This window comes from Balaenoptera physalus (genome assembly GCF_965194825.1).
Source record: "Balaenoptera physalus genome assembly, chromosome: 16".
Taxonomy (NCBI): Eukaryota; Metazoa; Chordata; class Mammalia; order Artiodactyla; family Balaenopteridae; genus Balaenoptera; species Balaenoptera physalus.
This window is the reverse complement of record NC_138898.1, coordinates 38,099,089-38,115,538: the sequence shown is the minus strand read 5'-3', so window position 1 is coordinate 38,115,538 and position 16,450 is coordinate 38,099,089. Positions and strand designations below refer to the sequence as shown.

The 16,450-nt window shown below is 38.6% G+C and overlaps 1 protein-coding gene across 5 annotated transcripts in view; it reads right to left on the bottom strand.

The window, feature by feature from the left end:
* Positions 1-16,450, bottom strand: part of PLCB4 (phospholipase C beta 4) — a 422,682-nt gene that overhangs the window by 349,591 nt on the left and 56,641 nt on the right. The gene's annotated exons all lie outside the window — the stretch shown is intronic.

Below are 16,450 nucleotides of genomic sequence, written 5' to 3'. Positions count from 1 at the left end.
CACTCCCCTACTGGTGCTTCCTAGGACCGTCTGACAAGTAAGCTATTTGCACCCCAATCCTCATCTCGGGCCAGCTTTGAGAGAAGACAATCCACAACCCATGCCTCTGAAAACAGACTTATGAAGAATGTGTGAGAGTGTGGGCACGTGTGCATGTGTGGTACTGGCCCTGCCTGTGGTTACTCTGCGCCCAAGGAAAAATGTACTGAACTAGAAGTCAAACAATGTGACTTCTAAGTCTCCGACTTGGCCTTGAACTTGCTCTGTGAACCTTAGCAAATAACCTCCCCAGGCCTTGATTTCCTCATCTGTCCAATGAACTCAGATAAGAGGACCTTTAAGTTTCTCATCCAGCTTTAAAGTTTGCTAAAAATTTTGAGCAGTAAAAGGGACATAAATCATACAGCCCAACAGTGGACTGACTCAAAATTCCACTCTTTGGTGTGTTTTCTTAAACTTAGGTAATTCAGAAAAAGCAAAAAGCACTTTTGTATTACCATAAAAAACTTTTTTTTTTAATCTTTTTTATTGAGGTATCGCTGATTTACAATGTGTTAGTTTCTGATGTACAGCAAAGTTATTCAGTTATACATACATAAGAAAATAACTTTTAGAAATTAAGAACTGAACCTATCAACCAAATGGCCATTAGATATTAATTTAAGTCAAATTTCCTAGCTTTGACAGCATACGTATAGTCAATTATTCTTAAACTTATAAATCTTGTATAAACATCTATTGACCACCGTCTGACTCCATTATAGGAAAAACCTATAAAAAATCAAGGCTGGAAATTTTTTATAAAGTAAGCACCTCAAGAAATGGAGACCTGCTTTGTAGATGTGATTCTGCCAAAACTTTGTCTACCTGAGCAAATCATTTCACTTCCTCATTCCCCACACCCAGTAGCACCTCCAAGAGGGGGACCTAGGGGCCTTCCATAAACAGTGATCAACTGGTGAATTAAAGAAGGGCCCTCGGCTTTAGTTTTATTAAATGGAAAAAAAAAAGGCATAATAGGGTTACACTATCTATCTCAACAAACTCTTCCTACTCTAATGTTCCCTCTTGAAATGAAACAGAATATAGTGACCTAAAATTCTGCAGCTCAGAATGATTCTATTCTTCTCTTGAAAGCTATTGCCTCTGCCCAGAGTGGCCACCCTAGAGCAGTGCTTACCTACTTAGTGGCAGAAGCCACTGGATCCCAAATTCCATAAACTGAATATTAAGGGAAAAAACAAAAACAAAAATGCAGTGCTGGGCATGCAGTGCCATGGAATGAATGTTGTTTCTAGCGCTCATATTTAAGATAATGGCAAAAATCAGTCCAACCACTGGTCATGAGCAACACCGTTCTGACAGGTGATCAAGACCTTGTCTCACTAATATCTGGAAACATATGACAAGCAAACAAAATGCCTGGAAGCAGGGTAGAAGGGAGCAGAGGAGGACATGGAGGGAGGAAGATGATAAGACAACATTCAAAGGCTCTTTCACGACTTCCCTGCTGGTGCAGTGGTTAAGAATCCGCCTGCCAATGCAGGGACACGGGTTCGAGCCCTGGTCCAGGAAGATCCCACATGCCGCAGAACACCTAAGCCTGTGTGCTGCAACTACTGAGCCTGCACTCTAGAGCCAGTGAGCCACAACTACTGAGCCCACGTGCCACAACTAATGAAGCCCGTGTGCCTAGAGCCCGTGCTCCGCAACAAGAGAAGCCACTGCAATGAGAAGCCTGCACACCAGAACGAAGAGTAGCCCCCGCTCACCGCAATTAGAGAAAGCCCGGAAGCAGCAACGAAGACCCAACGCAGCCAAAAATAAATAAATGAAATAAATGAAATTTTTAATAATAAAATATATAAGGAACTCAAATAACTCAGTAACAAAAAATAACCCAACTTTAAAAAAAAAAAAGGCTCTTTCACTTCTTTTTCTTACCCAGCATATTCATAACAAATGCACCATCTGTAATAAAATGCAGAACCTGAGAGTACAGTAAGCCTCTTAGAAGGACTATTAGGCCGATGGAGGGGTCTTCCTAGTTTTTCTCTTAGGCACAAAGAATTCAGAGTATGTGGGTATGGGAAACAGAAGAGGGAGGATACAAACCAAAAGGAAAGTTCTAATTTTGCATCTTTGTGGGCAGACTGTCTAAAAAATGGTTTCCTTCCAATTTCCTCCAACACGAAGAATGGTCAGCTGCTTCTCTATGGTATTTCACTGAGTTCCAAGGTAAAGGAGGAAAGGAGGAGTTTCAAGAGGGAAGAGGAAAGAAGAAAATGAAGTTACACAATGTCAATTACTAAAAAGGAAGATATTAAATTATCTTACAGCAATTATAAATTTAAACAAAGTTATAAATACTAATTTATTATTTATACAAAAATTATAAAATTGTTAAGAAATATTAAATTACCAAAAAGAAAAATTTAAATTACTTTGGAAATATTAGCATGAAGAGCTATAATCTACCTAATTGTCTACATCAGTGATTCTCAAAGATAATAGATTTACCTAGAAAACTTTGAGAAATTCTGAAGCCTAGGATATACCAAAAACCAATTATATCAACATCTCTGGGGGGCTGGACAACCAACGACAGCATTTTTTGAAGCTATACAGGTGACAGTGACAGGCATACAAGTTTGAGAACAACTGGTCTACATCATGCTGAGTTAATGTTGATGTAACTTAAGGCAAAAGACAGGGGCCTGAATCAATCCTTCAGTTCTCCAAAACCTTCCCTGCCCTGGTTCTTACAGGTGGGCATCTGGGGCACAAAGCTTCATCTCCCCACTCCTCACATGCCTGAGGTTACCTCTCTACTCCCTCAAGCCACCTGAAATCAGATACTGATGCCTGTTATGGGGCTTATGGGGCAAAGAAGCCTGAAGAAGACCCACAGGGAAGTGCAGTGACATTGAAATCATGTGCAGTGGAAACTGGTGACCACAGTGCCTTTGCAGGAAGGAGTCACACCCGCTGGCAAAGAAAACTTGCTGAGGGTGAGCCATGTACTGTTCTCAACATGTGCAGCTCCACCCTCTTTTTCACTGGTTTTATTCAAACATTCATTCATTCACCCAAATGTTTACTAGACATGTGGTTTAGTCCTAGCTCACCTTGAATTCACAGCTTGAAGGGAAAACAGATTTCAAAAAGTAACTGCAACTCAGCGTAGTTAGAAAAATGGAAGTGAGCAGAGGCATAGTGTTAAAATACACGAAGAACAAATTACCTCTGGGGAAAGGGTTTTCCAGACTGCGGGAAAGAGTCACAAGGTGAGAAGATATGAAAGCATAAATTATTTAGTACTGCATATGGAAAATGCACAAGAGATAAAAGGTCAGAGGTCAGTGGTGAAGTCAGAAAGGGCACAACTATTTTGGCCTTACCCTAGAGCCAGTGGCCACACTACTGACATTTTGGGCTGGATAATTCCTTATTGTGGGGGCCTGTCCTGTGATTGTGGGTTGTTTAGCAGCATCCCTGGCCTCTTCTCACTAGATAATAGCAACACCTAACACCCCCAATACAGTCAGTAATGTCTCCAGACATTGCCAGATGTTCCCCAGAAGCAAAATCACCCCTAATTGAGACCCACCGTCCTAGAGGCAGTGTGGACCTACTGCATAGGCAGAACAAAGTCAGAAATTTGCCTTTTAGGAAAAGCAGTCTGACAGCAGTATGGAGAATGAAGTGGAGTGAGGGGACATAACAAACTATAAATCCAACACGTGAACCTGCAGATTTGTGTGCACATTTATAACCACTTTTATAAGGATATCAGAGAGTCCACCCTCTCAGTGGACCTACTTTATACAATAGACTTTCAAGGAAGAATCAAGTAAAGTTTTTTGTTATGTTAACTGTTGTTACAATATGAAAACTTCCCAAAGTTAGCCTCTGGGTGGTGGGATTCTGGGTGATGGCTCTTTTCTTTATACTTTTCAGTATCTTCCACAACCTGAATGAATAAAAGAGCAATTACTTTTCAAGGTACCGTCCTCAGGTATACCCTTCGTGGAAATAAAAATATTGCATACATAACACTCAGCTGCAATGGTAGAAGAAAGGATCCCACAATATCTAACTCACACACACATGCACACACACACACAAACACACATACATACACACATATACATGCACATGCATGCCTACCCTTGCTCACTGTACTTCTAAAGACATCACAGCATCACAGCATTATGAAATGCAGTTTTCTACAAACCAAATGGACAAGGTATGTTTGCAGAATAATGTCCCTTTGCACACACTTTTTTGAAGTAGGGCATAATTTCCATTATCTATTGCTATGTAACTAACCACTGCAAAACTTAGTGACTTAAAACAGCAATAATTGATTATTTCCTACAATTCACTGGGTTGGCTGGGCTCTGCTGAGCAGTTCTATTCCACGTGGTATAGCTGAGGTCACTCCATAGGCTGCATTCAGTCAGAAGCTTGACTGGGGCTGCAACATTCAAGATGGCCTCTCATCCTTCAGGGTCTCTCTCTCCACATGGCTGATCAGTTAAGAGTCTAGCCTAAGCTTTTCTATAGCACCAAGGCTGGCTTCCAAGAAGGAGCATTCCCAGAGGACAAGCCCTAATGTGCCAGTGCTTACCAAGCCTCTGCTTGCATCATGCTTGCTAATGTCCCATTGACCAAAGCAAGTTGTGAGGTCAAGTCTAAAGTCAATGAGGAGGGGAATACACAAGGGCCTGAGTGATGGGAGGCAGAGTTCACTGGGGTCACCAAGGTATCAGTCTTCCACAGTTGGAACAGGGTTTCCTTGTAGACCACGTCATTTTTGCCCAGACCTTCTGAACATCAACAGATTTATTAAAAACCAATGATTGTAGACATGAAATGATCCATACCAAATTAAAACTGAAGCTACCACACCTTCGTGCCTTCCTTAAGCCAGCTCTCAGTACAGAAATAGAAATCATTCAATCTCATCATTTCATAATGAAAAAGGCATTTCAGAGGAAAATCCTATTTTTTTCCCTAAAGGACAGATATACCTATGATGAAAGATTCCCTCACTAAAGATTAAGTACTTGTCTTCAGGTGAATTTGAAGATTTCATTTTTATAATACACTCACTGGACTAAAACAAACTGATCCAAATCTACTGTCAATTCCCTTCTTCCAAATTTTCCTCTTAGAGGAATCAATCTCTTCTGAAGAACAATCTAAGCACAAAACTTAGTTTCACTGAAGACTAAGACAAATCACACATCAACTGCCATATGTAAAAATTATAATGTGCTTTAAACCAGTAGAAGGTCACTTCAAGATTGTTTTAATGCATACTGTTACATTATTTTATTATTTTGGGACACAGGAATATGAAAACGCATGCTCCAGAGGGGAAAGGCATCTCCATCATGACAACCTTCTAGTAGAGCAGTAAACACAACCCCCAAAGTGGCAGGGATGCCCAGGAAGATACTGGGTGTCCCCTGGAATGGGTTTATCTTGTGGGTGGGGTCCCTGTTTTCCAAATGACCTACCTTCAGATATGACCAATGAGGAGGGCATTTCTGATTCTAATCTCACAGAGGAAGGATGCCCATACCAGGGTGAGTGAAGACTGAACAGAGCTCCTAAATGAATCTGATGAGTTTGAAACAACAGCAAATTTGAAAGATTAACTTCTGCCATTCATTATTAAGAGAGGTCAGAAGATGTAGAACTAGCAGAAAACCTATTTAATAAGAATTACAAATAAGAAGTATTTGCAGGCCATTTTCAAATAGTTCTAATCAATTTTTAGTGAATTTGGTGCAAGAACAGCACGTAGAATTGTGCCAAGCTCAGTATTTGTCAAATGAATAAAATATAACCCAATGGAAAAATGGCCTTGGAAATCTAGCCCAATAGTTTTCCACATGCTCTTGGTAAAAATGGTGGAGGACAAGAGATGTGGAGGAGGCAAGGAGCTGACTACTGCTTTATACCTTGGGCTTTCACGTGAATAAAGTTACTTCTACAATTAAAAAAAAAAATTATACTACTACTACTACTGATCTATCCCAACCTCCCTCTTTTATGAATAAAAAAACAGAGAGCCAGAGTAGTGAAGCCACTAAACCAAGGTCAGACACAAAGAGTGGCAGTGTCACAACTAGACCTCAGGTCCAGAGAGAAATATTACATACATGGTCAATTCCCAATATTGCAAATTCACCTACTCGCCAAAATTTATGTGTAACTGCAAAATCAATACAGGCAGCACATTGGTGGTCCTTAGTGGACATGTGCAGAGAGGCAAAAAATTTGACCCACTGATGCACACGATTCCAGCTGAGGTCAAACAAGGCTCTGCTCTACCTTCTTGATTCAGCTCTCATACCGTAAACAAGTGTTCTTTCTACAGTCTATTTAGTGCCATAGTTTTCGAAATTTTCTGCTTTTTGTTGATGATTTCACTCTTTAAAAGGCCCCCGAGCATCGTGCTGAAGTGCTATCTAGTGCTCCTAAGCTCAAGAAGGCTGTGATGTGCCTTACCGAGAAAATACACGTGTTAGACAAGCTTCATTCAGGCATGAGTTTTAGTGCTGGGGGCAGTGAATTCAACGTCAATGAATCAACAATACATATTAAGTAGGATTTTTTTTTTAAACAAGGTTATATATTGATCAGCTGATCAAAATGTGACCAGAGGCTCACGGGAACCTATCCCCGCAAGTCCACTAAGAGCAATGGCTCAGTATTCACTAAGTCAACGTTCATGGAGACTTTATGGAACCTAACTATTGTAAATGAGATCAACTGCGCAACCAACACCTCTTTAGTTGTTGTTACCGAGGGCCTTGAACAATGGCTACTAGCACTCTTGGACCAGACACCGGTAAAATACCATAGATAAAAGTTCCCCCTGTGTCCCCTGAGCACTTTGGTTTTTCTCATAACCAATGACGTGAGCTTTACCAATTATATGGGAATTTTAACATTTTTCACTTATTTGGAAATTGAGTATTATGCAGATTATCACATCATTTGATAGCCAAAGAATCAGCAAAGGAAATATCCTAGAAGTCGTCTAGTCCAAGGATCACTAACCTGAGTTCCATGGACCACCCAACAGGTCCACAGATATAACCCAAGGCTCCATAAACTGGGATGGGAAAAATAATTACATGATTATTTTCACTCAACTCTAACTGAAGTATGGCATTTCCTCTAATTATAAATATAAATCACAAACCACACTGGTATTAACAACACCTATGACTTGGTTTTCAATATAAATTCCAGATATTTTCTTCTCACATTAGAACTATTTCAGATATTACAAAATATCATTTGTGTTCATCAATAATTCAAAATTACAGTAGCTATTATGCCACTTAATGTGTTAATAAGATGTACATATATTATCATGCCACAGATGTATTTACTATTTTTATATCTTTATTTCAATGTAATGGTTTCCCTTGTAGTTCTGTGTATTTTATTTGATGCATTTAACAAGTTATTTAGAGAAGGGGTTCCTAGAGGCTTCACCGAACTGCCAAAGGGGTGCATAAGAACCCCCAAACCACTTCTCTTATCCCACAGATAAAGAAAAATGACCTAGAGAAGGAAAGTGGCTTTTAAGGTCCCACCACTGGTTAGAAGCAAATCCAGGCCTGAAGCCTCACAATACCCAACGTGGGGCTCTCTGTGCTATGCTGAGCTGCTTAGCTGTTAAATCAGTAGTATAAAAACTGGGGCTCCTTATCCTCCAAAGTTTGGCCAATGGATAAGTGAGCCCTGAGATTAAATTATATCAATGTGAAGAAAAAGAGAAGCATGTATCCCCAGGGGGAAAATGGTGAGGGTTTCATAATGCATACACGAGTCCCTCACGGCCTCTCCAAGATTCAGACCCCACCCCTTGGGGAATCACGGGTGCCCCACCCCCAACGGAGGGGAATCACTGTGGTGGAGAGCCAGTGTCTCTGGTGGGACTGTGTGTCCCTCTGTATGTTGATGCAGGATCACATTTCCCTCCATCACCCCACAAGCATCCTCCACGCCAGCCACAACTGAGCGCTATACACCAAGCCTGCTGAGTTCTTTCCCACCTCCTAACACAGTTCCCTCTGCCCACGATGGCCCCCTGTCTTCTCTCCCTGGCAAACCCCTTCTCATCCTCTAATACCCAATTACAGGTCATCTTCTTCCTCTGTTTCTGCCAGGTAATTACACTTGTCTCAATACTAGACGATGAGCTTTGTGAAGATGGACAGGAGAAGAAAACTGGGAGACAGGAAAGGAGGTCGAGCATCTATGGTACACAAGAGAGATAATGGTAGTAATGATAACAAGGTTAATATTTGTTGAGCATTTAATATGCACCACACACTGTTCTAAGCAATTTACACAGATCACCTCATTTGATCTTCCAAACAGTTGGTAAGTAAAATTAGGATCCTAATTTCACAGATGAGGAAACTGAGGCACAGTAAGATTAAATAAATTGCCCAAGGTCACACAGACAGGAAGTGGTAAAGCCGGGACCAAAACAGAGGCAGATCCAGAAGCTACAAATGCCCGAAACTGCCAACTGCACTGGAAGGCACTGATCTCAGCCCTTCATTCAGTAGGTGAGGAAGTTTCAGGTCACAGAGAGCAGGTGTTATCTTATCAGTCAGGACCCAAGGTAAGATTAGAATTCGGAGCTCAACTGCCGGGAGACTGCCTGATTCTAGCTTTGTTTAGATTTTAGTTTGGAAGAAGAGAGGTCAGGAAGGGAGGGAGGGAGGGTAGGCGGGCAGGAAGGAAAGAAGATCAACAGATCATTTAGTTGATTGGTTGATACATCAAATGATCGGTCAACAGATGGATAGAAAGATTAACAGACAGATAGAAAGAACTGCTCCAGCACAAAGCAGATCTGGCTTACAGTAGATAATCAGTTATTGCTCCTTGAGCCATGAAAAAATGTCAAGACATGCTATTAATACCACCTGAGTGTTCTCTAATTTAATGTAATTTCACGAGATTCTGTTATGTGCCAGCCCAGAGGCCCACAGTGAAGGAAAGGCAAGAGGCTTAGAGGGAATGAGCTGCCTTGCCAGGAAACCCTTAGAGGAGGGTTGACTTTATTTTTTCAGTCTCAATTAGCCCTCCTATATTTTGATGGGCATAATGAATATAATGTTCTATGTTAATACAGAGAAACTAGTTTGCTTTGCTTGTGCTTGATGTTAATTTCTTGCTGACATGACCACAACTTCAATTTATCCCACTAAGAAAAAGACGATTTCTTTCCAAATAGCTGCCACTGTGCAAAGTCAACACAGAAGATGTCCAGTCTCCAACACATGAGATCAGATAAGTTTGCTCCTGACCTACGGAACTGCGCTGTCATGTGCAAACATCATTCATGGGTTTCCCAGGAAAACAATCCAAACACAGAAAACATCTGCTAAGGGACTCTTTCAACGACTTTAAGGGGAAACACTTGCAGTGAAAATACCATCTATTTTCTGTGGCTGAAACTGCTTTCTACTTTGAAAGTGATTTATGTGCTAGAAACTGGCTAGACGACACATCAATTAAAGTAATTTATCTTTTAAATTCAAAAAAGGAGGATGCAAGCAGACGTTCTGAAGTATGCATGTATCTCCCACCAAATCCACTGCATTGTCATACAGATGGTTAGAGATTTATTGTTGATTTGAGGCAGGTGCTAGGTAGATGCAGTCTTCAAAAAGATGCGCATTTTCCCTCTGTAATCGCAAGTCTAGGACTCACTCTCTGTGGTTTTGCGGTAACTGCCTAAATAGAGTTGGCCTGTAAGTGCTCTAACGAGGTATGACATTAACAAGTCCCAAGGATCAGTGAAAGTTCAAACCTCCTCACCTCACTAGAAGCCTCAATCCCCAAAGACAATGAAGCAGGGCTCTGACTGACTTACACCCCTGGCTGCATTTTTTTCATTTTGAGCAGCAACTCTGGTACGAGAAACTTCTCAATCTGTTTCCAAGCTTGTCACTAATTTTATATTAAAAATACAATACACAGAGAATGTCAAAATGAGCCAAAAACAACGGGGTTTAGAGCTGCTAACCCTCTAGTACCTTGGTGTTAAAGTTCCCACTTTCTCTTGTGCAAAATAATCCCCCTGAAAAATATCATATGACATCACTCATATGTGAAATCTAATATAAAAAATGATATAAATGAACTTATTTACAAAACAGAAACAGACTCATAGATTTCTAAAACAAATTTACGGTTACCAAAGGGGAAACATGGCAGGGAGGGATAAATTAGGAGCTTGGGATTAACACACACACACTCCACTATATATAAGATAGATAACCAACAAGGACCTACTGTATAGCACAGGGAATGACTCAATATTCTATAATAACCTATATGGGAAAAGAATCTGAAAAAGAATGAATATATGCATATGTATAACTGAATCACTATGTTGTACACCTGCAACTAACAACATTATGAATCAACTGTACTCCAATAAAATTAATACAAAAAAAGAAAAGAAAAGAAAAGAATCCCTCTATCTAGCTTTAAAATGAGGTAATCCAGTATTTGGCACAGAGTAGATGCTATGTAGGTGTACGCCAATATCGTTAGCATTAGTATTACATAGACGGTCACCTGAAAGAAAACCAGTGGAAGGTGATGGTAAATTAGAAATTTTCATCTAAAATAATAAATTTTATTTTATTGTGATAAAAAAACTATCCTAAGGCTAGTTGAAAAAAAATAAAATGGTCTTCTCCCAAGACTGAATGCTTCTTTTGTAATGCAGTTCAATATTCTTAGAATTTCATCAGACCTTAAAAAAAAAAGCAAATGAAATGACATGTTGAAACTTGCACTGACCCTCTTGCATTTCCAAAGCTGCTGGCTTGTTGTGCTTAACATTTTTTTCTCTTTGTTTCATACCAACTTTGTAAGCAACAAATAGGACTTTGTTAGCTTGTGCAATGATGCAATTATAAGTGCACTAGCCTTCCCACCCACAATACAAATCTGATTTCAGAAACAAAAAAATTCACCACTAAAGTAGTATGTTATCACAGTACCAAGTTCTTTAAGTTCTTTAAATCCTTTGCTTGGATTTGAAACTTTGAAAATGTGGAGGGAAGAGTGAAGAGGAAAGGAAAACGAATTACGAAGTAGCCGTATAATATTTTTAATCATACTGGGCACATAACCAAAGTCTTAACAAAAGATTATTCTTTGACCCAATAATTCTGCTATTAGGAATTTATCCTAAGAGTGTGCAAAAAAGCTTATCTTCAGGAAATAATATTTCTTATAGCCTTGCTCATAAAAAGCAAATTTTTAAAAAAGCAAAAACTGTTGTATAATATTGGGCAACCAGTTAAATAAAACTCATTCATTCATATCAGTAGAGTATGCCATTCAGAATAATGCTTATTTAGAAGTATGTCTACTGACACAGAAAATGTTCATGCTGTATTTTTAATTTTAAAATGCAAGTTACAAAAGTGCATGGGTAGTATAACCCTTACCATGTTTACTCTAACCCTTACACATACACACACAACCTAGACCTTCTTTGTCCCTCTTCCTGTTCTTAATGTTCTTCACATCACACACCATCACCAGATACACAGTAACCTGTTGGTTATGGCCTATCTCCCCCAACTAGAACAAAGTGAACTTCAGGAAAAGAGGGGATTGTTCTGTTCACCTCTGTGCCCACAATGCCTCACACTGTGTCAGGCACATGGTAGACAAGTAACAAATAGGACCAAAGAAATAAATATAAGTATATGCGCATATGTGTATAGAGAGAGACACAAGATACTGAAAGGTATTCCCAAAATTATTAATAGAGGTTATGGCTGGGTAGTATTCCCAAAATTATTAATAGCGGTTATGGCTGGGTAGTAAAAATACACACACTTTTATATTCTTCTTTACACTGATGTATAGTTTCTCACTTTTATACAAAGAACTTCAAAAAAATATATATATATAACCCCTTTTCATATATGCTTGTGTGCATTTGTATGCATGTATGTGTGTGTATTTTGACACCTGTATTTGGTTATCTAGTAAGAATATCCTTCATTCCTCAAATTGCCAAATTAGACAATAGAAAAAAATGAAACACTATCTTATTCTCTACTTCAGATGAACTAAATGAAATACGGGACAAGTGGTTTAAAAAAAAAACACACACACAATAAATTTATTTTTACTTTTTACCACACACTTTCATTAAACCACATACCAAGCATATAAAATCAGATAGTATAAATCCTTAATCAACTGTTCCTTATTTCATGATAAAAAGTTTTTGTTTTATGAATTACATGTTGTATTTTGCAATTATGGTGGAAAATAACAATTTCACAGGTATCACAATAGGTGTCCTATTGTTTTATTTTACAATGTTAAAACTAGCAATTACTCCACAAGGCAGCAAAACTGGATCACAGTGTTCTCATTGGTGTGAAAGCAGAATTGCCATCAAGAGACACACCTGGTAAATGGATCAAATCAAGAGCATCAGAGGCATTTGGAGAGCATCCTTGAAATAAATTAATGGGACGGCCTTAACATTATAAAGCATCTATTTGGGGAGGCTTAAAAGGTAACATATTTCCTGGGTAACCTTCAGTGTTTCTATTTTACATTCTTATAAGTAATACAAAACTTCATAATTAATAAACTTTTAAGAATCCACTGCAGGGTGTGTAAAAAAAATTGTCAATTACAAAGATGATACTTGTCAACTAACACTACAAAACAAAGTTCATATGAAAAGATGATACAGGCAAATACAGGTTTCCATGTGAAGCAGAAGTTCATACTAATGCTGTGCTTCAAAAACAGGATTGGGGATACTTCTCCCTGGGGAAGTGCTGAGGGAGTTTGTGAATTGGTCATAACACCAAAACCCCCTTTGACCCTCCAGCACTTGAGGCCCCACGTAAGTCTGCTCTCAGCCCTTCTTCTCTCATTTGCTTGCTTCTTAAATACTTCCTTTCATTCACTATCTGTAAAGTGTCAGGTGAGTATTCTATAAAAGAAGTGTTTTCTTTGTTTATTTGCCTTTATTAATCTCACTATGATATTTAACTCTGAAAAAAAAGTATGATTTAATTTTGTAAATGAATTTATCTTTTTTTTTACTCTAGACCAAAGGTTGGCAAAGTACAGCCCATGGACCAATCTGGCCTGCCATCCATCTGCTTTTATAGAGCCCATGAGCTAAGTTTGGTTTCTACACTTTCAAATGGTTGAACAAAATCAAAAGGATAATATTTCATGACACATGATAATTATGTGAAATCCAACTTTTGGTGTTCATGAATACAGTTTTGTTAGGACACAGCCACCACACCCATTCATTTAGGTATTGTCTGTGGCTATTTTGTGCTACAACACTGAAGAGTCGCAATAAAAAGTGTGGAGCCCATAGTCTAAAATACCTTCTGGCCTTTTTCAGTAAAAGTATGCTGACCTCTATTCTAATCTGTATGATATCAACACATAACATAGATCGTAGACTCCTATTAGATCACTTTATGTATACTATTTGAAAGAACTGGGTAATTTACATAGGAAAATCTGCATATCATCTGTGTATCATCATCTATCTACCGACCTAGCTTGGTAAAAACTTAGATGAAAAGCCTGGAAGAAAACTCACCAAACTGCTAATGATGGTCACTTCTAATGAAGAGAGAGAGTGGAATTGAATAAAATCTTTGCTTTTTACTCACCTATATTGTTTTATTCTAACAAGGAGGTACTACTTTTGTGTTAAAAAAAGTAAAAGAAAGAAACAAATTTCAAGGGGAACTTTTCACATACCAAATATTGACCTTTCAAAACAGGATAAAATTAAACAGTTGAAATGTCAAAAGAAAAAAAAAAAATTTTTCAAGAGTTTCTTAACTGTGTGATCATTTAGAATTTGTACACTCAAAGCAAAGGGCATCTTAACCATGAAAAAAATGTGAAATGTAATCCAGTTATGCCATACTAACTTTTAAAAGTGGAGTAGCTACTTTTAAAGTGCACAGATTTTGAAAAGGCAAACATTGTTCAGAATCAAATGATAAAACAGGTAACACAGAATATACATTATTAGAGACTATAGCTTTATTGAGTCACCTATAAAGAAAAAGTACATTTAAATATTTCCAATTTCCATCTTTCTCACTCCAAACTATCAGCTGAAACTAATTCATCGCATGCCTAATAAAGAAATACTGATTCATAACTCTTGATTAAAATTTTTTTTCCCAAAATGTATCATAAGGAACATAAAAATCATGTAGCCATATGCTCAAGCGCACAATATTTTCACTGTTTCTTATTTTTAAATGAATACAAAATCTTCCAGAGACCAGACAATGCATCCAGACGGGCATGATGCAGTAGAGCTTCACTTGAACCACCACATTTATAATTCAATTCCTGCACATTTATAAACGCTGGCTTTTAAAGTGCAAGCCCAACGGTCCCTTTAACTACACTTAGATGCACAACAATTGACAGCTCATTATGACAAGTGGTCTCAAGAGTGAACTATTACAGTTAATGGTCTGTAAATGCTTTAGTCTCCAAACCTGGGACAACATTAAAGCAAGCAAAACTGGGCCTTTCCTTAAACGCATCTGGTTTTTAAATGCCTGTATGATATAACATTACTCAAAATTAACCTCCTTATTTCTAATTCCTGAAATACTACACATTTAAATCAAGAGTACACACCTAATTAATCTTATGGGTTTTTTTTTTAAAGAAATACACTATACACTATAATATGCCAATTTGTAAGTATCTACATCTTGAAGAGGAATAGAAATGATTTTAAAGCAATGGAATAAAAATACCTAACTATCCAGTAATAGAATATTCCTGAAATGCTATAGTCCTTCGTGATTTAAAAGTATACAACCATTACAGCTATGTTTAACACAAAATTATGTAGGAAGTAATCACAATGCAATGTTAAGAGAAAACAGGATAAAAATCGTATGTCCAATATAATCCTAGTTTTATAAAAAATAGAATAGATGTTATATGGGACATATAACATTAAGAGTTATAGTGATTGTTTTTTTACGGGTGGTAGAATAATGGTGATCTTCATTTTTATGTTTTCTTGAATTTTTGAATTTATCTACAATAAGCACCATTTTTACAACTAGAAAAAAAATTTTTAATAAAAATAATGTTCCTTTGTGTCTATTCCTATTAGTATACATGAAAAATTACCACTAGAGATTAATCTGGTTAGTCTGCGAATCTGGGAGATTCCAGAATATATTTCATGTTTAATTTTACCTTCAAGGGCAAACACTGGCCCCAAAATGAAATATTTAAATAAGTAACATTTCTATACGATAGCCCTGAGGAAAACAAAGTGGACAGGAATGCTGCCAGTAATAATTAAAATTGAAAACTGTAATATTTTGTAACTATTCTTGTCAAGTTTTAGACCTAACAGACATAAATTCTGTGTCAGGAATAAACCTTAAATATGATCAACTTAATATAAGTAACTGGAAAAAACTGAAATAATTAGCATCATTACAAACATGGCTTTTCTAAGACTTATGTCCTTTAACCTCATTGGTCAGAGCTGCCTGTTTTGGACACATTTCATTCAAAACTCTGCATTAAAATGCTGTTTCCACTGACGACATCTTTGCTTTTCACAGGAAAACAACTCTCCAGAAAGAATTTCAGAACATTCTAGCAGCAGACTCTGTAACAGTGTGTTCAACACCAGCCTACTTGTCCTAGGAAATTATAAACAAACCACTTCCTACACTTCCACCAGATAGTAGCTGCCCGGCCTTTGGAAACAGGCATCATGACCGGCACGATTAAAGCTAAAGGGAAGAACCAGCAGGAACCGTTCACGGAAATGATGAGAAACTAGGCCAAAAACCAGGGAGCAGGTGGAGGGACGCATGAGAGCAGCCCAGAGCCCTGTGGAGAAGCCAGAAGCCGGGAGAGAATCTGATAATTGCGGGTGGTGGTTACTAAGCAAAAACAAACAAACAGCGAAGCGCATTTACGGAGGAAGGGGGGAAATGGATGCAAAGGTCCAAGCCAGGGAGTATGGAAGCTGAAGAAGCTTTGTTCACTAGTTAAAAGAATGCCAAGCGCTCAGTGGATGCTTCGCAGGGAGTGGGGACAAAAAGGTAGGCTGATGCCACGCTGCCTTCTGGAAACTGACAGGCAGGGTCTCGGATGATGAGTGGATGAATCACCACAAAGAGAAAAGCTTCGAGGACTTTCAGGGAGAGAGAGAGAGAGAGAGAGACAGGGGCTGCACAGGTGGGGGGCCCAGGTGCAGGGGGTGTTCCTTCTGCTTAGGGTCTGGGGGAGGCAGACAAGGCGAGGAGGGGTGGAGGCATCCCCCCTCGCAGGAGCCTGGCTCTCAGTGAGGACTTTATTCCCAGGCAAC